This window comes from Stegastes partitus, unplaced genomic scaffold, assembly GCF_000690725.1.
Source record: "Stegastes partitus isolate 25-593 unplaced genomic scaffold, Stegastes_partitus-1.0.2 Scaffold1007, whole genome shotgun sequence".
Classification (NCBI taxonomy): Eukaryota; Metazoa; Chordata; class Actinopteri; family Pomacentridae; genus Stegastes; species Stegastes partitus.
This window is the reverse complement of record NW_007578738.1, coordinates 263,967-270,002: the sequence shown is the minus strand read 5'-3', so window position 1 is coordinate 270,002 and position 6,036 is coordinate 263,967.

The window sequence follows — 6,036 nt, the reverse complement described above, 5'->3', positions numbered from 1 at the left end:
GCAGATCGTATTTTTAGCAACAGTCCGTGAGTGTTGCTTGACAGTCATATGGGAACATATAGTGAGGGCCAGAGGAAGCAAAGCACAACTCGAACATGCATGTGCGTACATTCAAGTCTTTGTGTGCGATTGTGTCCCTCTCACAATGGGAGCATAGCTGACCTTGTCTGTCTGGTCTCCGAGGTGAAATCATTGTGCCTCGGTCGGACTGCACCTGCTGACCAAGTCTGTTCTACACAGCGTCTAACAAGATTAAACATTTCATCACACTCAGTCATTTCAGCAGAGGGGGACACATTGTCTTTTGTGTGAGGAGGAAAATCTCATATCTGAGAGTGGAGGTCACTCCTTTGTTTGGAGGCTCTTGGGGATTATCGACGTGAAAGGAAATGAACTGGTGTCTGTCAGTCAACAAGCTTAAAGTAGCCAAACATGTCTGAAGTGCAGATGTGAAGTCTAAAGGAAATTATTTTTAAATGTAAAGAACGGTGTTATTACCACGTCTCTCAGGATAGTTTACAAATCCTGCACTTGGCTGCAGTTCATCATATAACATTTCAGCTGAGCCAAGAAATGAAAAACTATTTCAAATTTAACTAGAGGAAACTAAAAAAGCACCACATACTCATAAAAGTGCGCAGAACAATATGGGGTTTATGAAATATTGGAGACGGGAGACAAACTCCACCCTATATGAAAACGTTTCCTGCTCTCGCTTAAAGGAAAAGTTCAAAATAGTCTGCACACAGTAGGACACACCGAGCTATGATTCATTTACTAGGCTTGTATTCCACTGAATTTTGCAAAATGCCATTTATTGGGTTTCTTATTTTCTCCTCACCTCACCAGAGCCACGAAGCAGCAGCCTCAACCGTCTTCCATAGGAAACTGTGAGTACAGAGAAGACCGGCTCAGGGTTTGGTTGCAGAAACCGCACAGAGAAAAAACCTAATCCTCCCTGATGTAAAAACAAATAAGGATTATGATGATTGCGCATCTAGAAAGCCAATGGAAAATTCAACGTACGTAAAACAACCTGGGAGTAGTTCACGAGCTTCTCTTCTCCAGTCGGCCACTTTATCTGCTGCTGGTAAATGAAGTTTAAACGATTTGTTTGACATTGTGGAAAATATGCTTATTTGATTTGTTTGCTCGTTGACTCATTACATTGATTTTAACTGCCATTTAACTGGTACAAAAACAACCAGTTTGGTTTTTACTGGATTGAGAATGGGTCATAGAGCATTTAAGCTGCTGGGAGGTTGATTTTGGACAGAAAAACTATTTACACTTTTGTTCTACGGCACCTGGCTGCAGTCTGTATCTGCATATTTTATCGTATCAGACTGTCCATTTTTAAACTAATTCTTTAAGTCATGTCTAAATTAAACTGTTATTATTACTGTTGTCAGATGATTTAACCATTTATTTAAACAACTGAAGATGAAATGTTTCCTAGTTCTTTGCTTCAAAACTGAAAATCCAACATAGGAACTGTCAGTGGCTGTAATTCTTCCGCTTCATCGTCAGTTCGTGGAATTTTTGACTGACAGGAAAACAAATAGATAAAAGCGTCACATGCGGCTTCAGCTGGCAGACGATTTGTACGGATCAGCACGCCCGCTGGTGCAGAAATGGGAATCCAAACCCAAAGCCAAGAGGGAAACATGAAAATGAAAACTATCTTGAAACAATAAACTACAGTGTATCTGTTAGATTTTTTTTGTTTTTCTGCTTTTTTTTTCTCCTACAGTTATCCTCAAAAAACCTCTCACCGAGCCTAATGTTTAATTTCTGGTGAAACACAATAACAGTGACTTAGTCTAGAGGAAAGGTTGATTCTTGTTGGTGCATCTCACCTGAACGTCCTAAAAAAAAAAAAACCACCCCAGGATACTGTAACATCATGGTCCCACTCTGGAATCTTACTGACAGTTAGTGTGGATTACTCCTTAAAACAAACAAATACCACGTGATGAGAGAAATCAACATGTCTAAAGTTGTCCACATACATTTACTCCACCTTCCTAAACCTCCCCTACAATTTCTCCCCCGTCCCTCTCCTCCTTCCTGCCACGTCGTGTTCGAACCTGCTTCACCTCTGGCCTGAAAAACACCAATAAAACAGAGCTCTTTGTTATGCGGGTGGCACTTCAATAAGACAACTGTTATCAATTTGATAAAGGGAGGAGGAGAAGCCCAGAGGTTTTCCAGATCGTTCTTTAGATCAGAGAGGGAGGGAGGAGAGGAAGACACTGATGAAGAAATTGGATGTAACTTCTGTGTCGCAATGCAGCTGAGAGCCTGGAAGACAAAGGATGACTTAAAGAGTCTCGTAAAACTAAGTAAAAAGATGCTAAGTGGGATGACTAATGGGAGAAAAACAGAGCGACGCAGGAAGGAGAGTGATAGAAAGCAGGTAATTAAAGTTGACAAGGAGATGAGATGTGTTGCTGAAAATAGACAAACAGTCCAAATACACAGTTTCTTATATAAGTGGGCATAAAGAGGCCGGTCATCGCCGATTCCTGCCAAAGGGCAAAGGTTGACCGTTGAAAGGTGGAAGGTCAAGAGGACCAAGCCCTGCAGCAGTCCAGAGCTTAGACAAGGAACTTTGTGCAGGCGAGCTGAGAGGCAGCATTAGCAACAGATTTGAGTGCAAAAGTTGGACACTACAGCGTAAATTACAGGAATAAACAAATACTCACTGACTGACGGGTGTTTAAAGGTGGATCTGGAGAGTCGTAGCTTGCTAGCTGCTTAAATAGAAGCTGTAATTAGTTTGGTTTCACGGCAGTTAAGATAATGATTCTCCCACCACTCCTACATATAATCTACATCTCTGACATTCTTCGGTGTGTTCCAGTCCATCAACACTTTGATAACAGATGGCTTATTATGCTCACAGGCTTAAGGAGCTATGAGGAAGCCCATTCTGCTACAGTGCAGGTATGCTGCACATTGTAAAATATGTCCTTCACTTAGCTTCATCACATTAATTCATCTGACCAGCAGCAGGTCATTTCCACTGAGTTACACTGTTTTTACCTGAAAAAACTGATGTGATGTGTGAGCAAGGAATCACAGACGTGACACATTATGTGTTTACAACCTTTATCAGCGCTTCTCTCTGTGTTTCAGACACATCTGCACGCATGAATGGGCCTTTCCCATGCTCATGCATGATTTATGCCTCCTGCACATTATATGCATGTTTGCAAGCATATGGTTTACAGGCATGTATCCCTCACCGTGCTGCAGTATTAGTCTTGCCTGTTATGCTTTGCAGTGAGGGCCTAAAAAAAGAGCAAGCCCCTCGTAATCCCTACTCTGTGCAGTCATGTCAACTCTTATCACAACATGACCCTGCCTGGCCCTCAGGGCCTATTGTTGTGCCACAAAAATACTGGAGCCCAATAAACCCTCGGCTGCTGCTCCAAGGCACCGCTGAACACAACTCCTCTCTTCATGTACCTGCAGCTTACCTCCACACAGCGCTTCACTTTCCTTTGGTCCTCTCTCTTCGTGGTTTCAGGCCAAATTTGAAATTCTGTTGCATTCTTTTGCTGCTATTCTTCTACTTTTTCCTTTTTCTTCCTACATTCTTCTTTTAGAAACTGATTGTCTTTGACCAAAAATGGTCTGATAGTTTCATTTGACAAGAAAATTAGGATTTAACCACACAAACATTCAAATTCCTTTCTCTTCTGCTCTCATTTCTGCTTTCTTCATCTTCATCATTTCATTTCATCTATTATTTACAGCTGAGATGGGAAGAACTCCAGCTTGCATACTTTCAGAAAATGTTTTTAACTAATGGATCCAAGGATCTGTGAGATCTCGGGTGGTCCTGTGATATGCTGCGTTAAAGACTTCAATTTTAACTTCTGCCTCAGAGAACATGGAAATCATTAAGAGCCCTGGGTAAGAGGAGACCTTTGGGTTCTACGGGCAGACGAGCGGCAATTAAAGCTAATTCGATTAAACCTTGTATTGCATTTCAGAAGGGAAAAGAGCCATCCACAGCTTTATGCACTGTGTTTTTTTCTCATGAGAATAAGCAACATGAGCTCTGAACCCAGACAGTGTGGGAAGCCATTTTGGAAAGAACTACAAAGTGAGTTTGTGCTGTGTCGCTTTAACTGATTCATTTTGTCTAAAAGCAGTGATGTAAGTGATCTAATTCCACTGAACTTGAAGTGAAGATACAGAAAGGTTTTTCTTCGAGGCAGTACTTTACTTGTGGGTTTTAATTAAATCTTAATCTTGTACTAGGTAATTCAAGACAAGTCCAAATTAAGAGTTGATGCAAACCCAAGTCAAGACACAACTCTTCATTAGCAAAACAAAAAAAAATCAAGATACTGGTCTGAGTGTTACACAGTGTTTTAACATTTTCTATTTAAAGCTGTGTTAACATTTTTTTTACAAGTTCTGTCAGTTCATATCTTGACAACAATTTGATGGACTGCAGTGAAATTAGCTTCACATAATCCTGGTCCCAGAGACGCCACATGACTTTGGTGATACCTTGACTTTTCCTCTAGTCCATCCAGGTTTACAGTTGTTTAGTGATTAAAAATCCACAAGTTGAATCACCACTTGTTTTTATTCAGACATTCATTGTCCCCAGCAGATGAATCCAAACTCGATTTTGGCAATTTTTCCTCTGGCACCACCTTGAGTTTTCATTTTTGTGTCTTGAAGGAAGTCACAAGAGACCAACGAATCTGCCTGAAGCTTGGCAATGTTTGACAACATCTTGACAACAGCAGGAGTACCACCCATGGCAACGTTGGGTTAAACATTGGTCCTCCTGCAACACTCACTGGAATACTTTGTCAACTGAGAAATCACTGTTTCATATCAAGATGCCAGACGGATCAGTCAGCTTGTGGAGCGTATATGTTTAGAAGTCTGGATCCAGGCAAGCTACTTAACGGACTGTCATGACATTTACTACGCATATTTACAATCCTCTAATGAAGAATTCTAATACTTTGGTGAACCCTTTATTTTTTATCTGCAATAATCGGGTCAAGACTTCCATTTGTCCAATATTTTGATTCATAATTAAATACCTACAAAATAACAACAGCGACATCAACCTCCACAATGCTTGACTGGTAATATATTGTACATTTATTATTAGATTTAAATATCACACATCTATTTACATTGTTAGCAAGCTGACTTTTGCTCAAAGCACCGCTGCACCCGAGCACAAGATCACAGAGCTGTTAGAACGACTCCAAACTCTCATTTAAAAAGGCTCAGTTATGTAATCAACAGATGGACAGTTTAATTTTAACAAACGTCTGTTGAACAAATGTATTAGTGCATTTTTTGGGAGCTAGTTTCATATAATATTTGGTGTGCTAGCGGATAAGCAGTAGGACAATAAAAAACAAATCTCAGTCCACAGGATGTCTCACATATTACATTTTTTCTTAAAGATAAATTGAAGTCTAAATATCCAGCCGAAACCTCGACTCTGAAATTTCTGAAATGTATGGATGCCGCTTGCATCAAAGTACATGATTTAAGCAGATTTAAATCAGGGGGGAAAATGTGCTGCCTGAGATAACAGAATGGAAACTTCACATATAAGTTATCGTCATGAATCTTAATAGATGCTGAGTATTAGTTGTTTTTTTGGGGAGTATTTGCATCCCACACAGATCAGTGAAATGTAAACCAAACACAGAGGGATCATTTAAAAACTGAAGACGATGATGGAGTTGGTAAAGCAGTAAAGTTTGCAGAGAAAAACAGTAAGTAAACTGTAGCTGTCCATCACGAGGACACTGATGTACTCCTGGAAGTGGGGATGATCGAGATTTACTGCGACTGAGCTTCCTTTTCAAGATTAGAAACGCATTCCAACAACGGACCATCGATCTGTGTTATGAAATAGCGCTAAAAGGTTTAGTGCAATCATAAATGATTTTAAATACTATGAAGTATGTGAACCCCTTTAAACAGAGATATTCAAGCCCTTTTGTGCCAGAAGGTTCTCTTCAAAATGCATCAGTG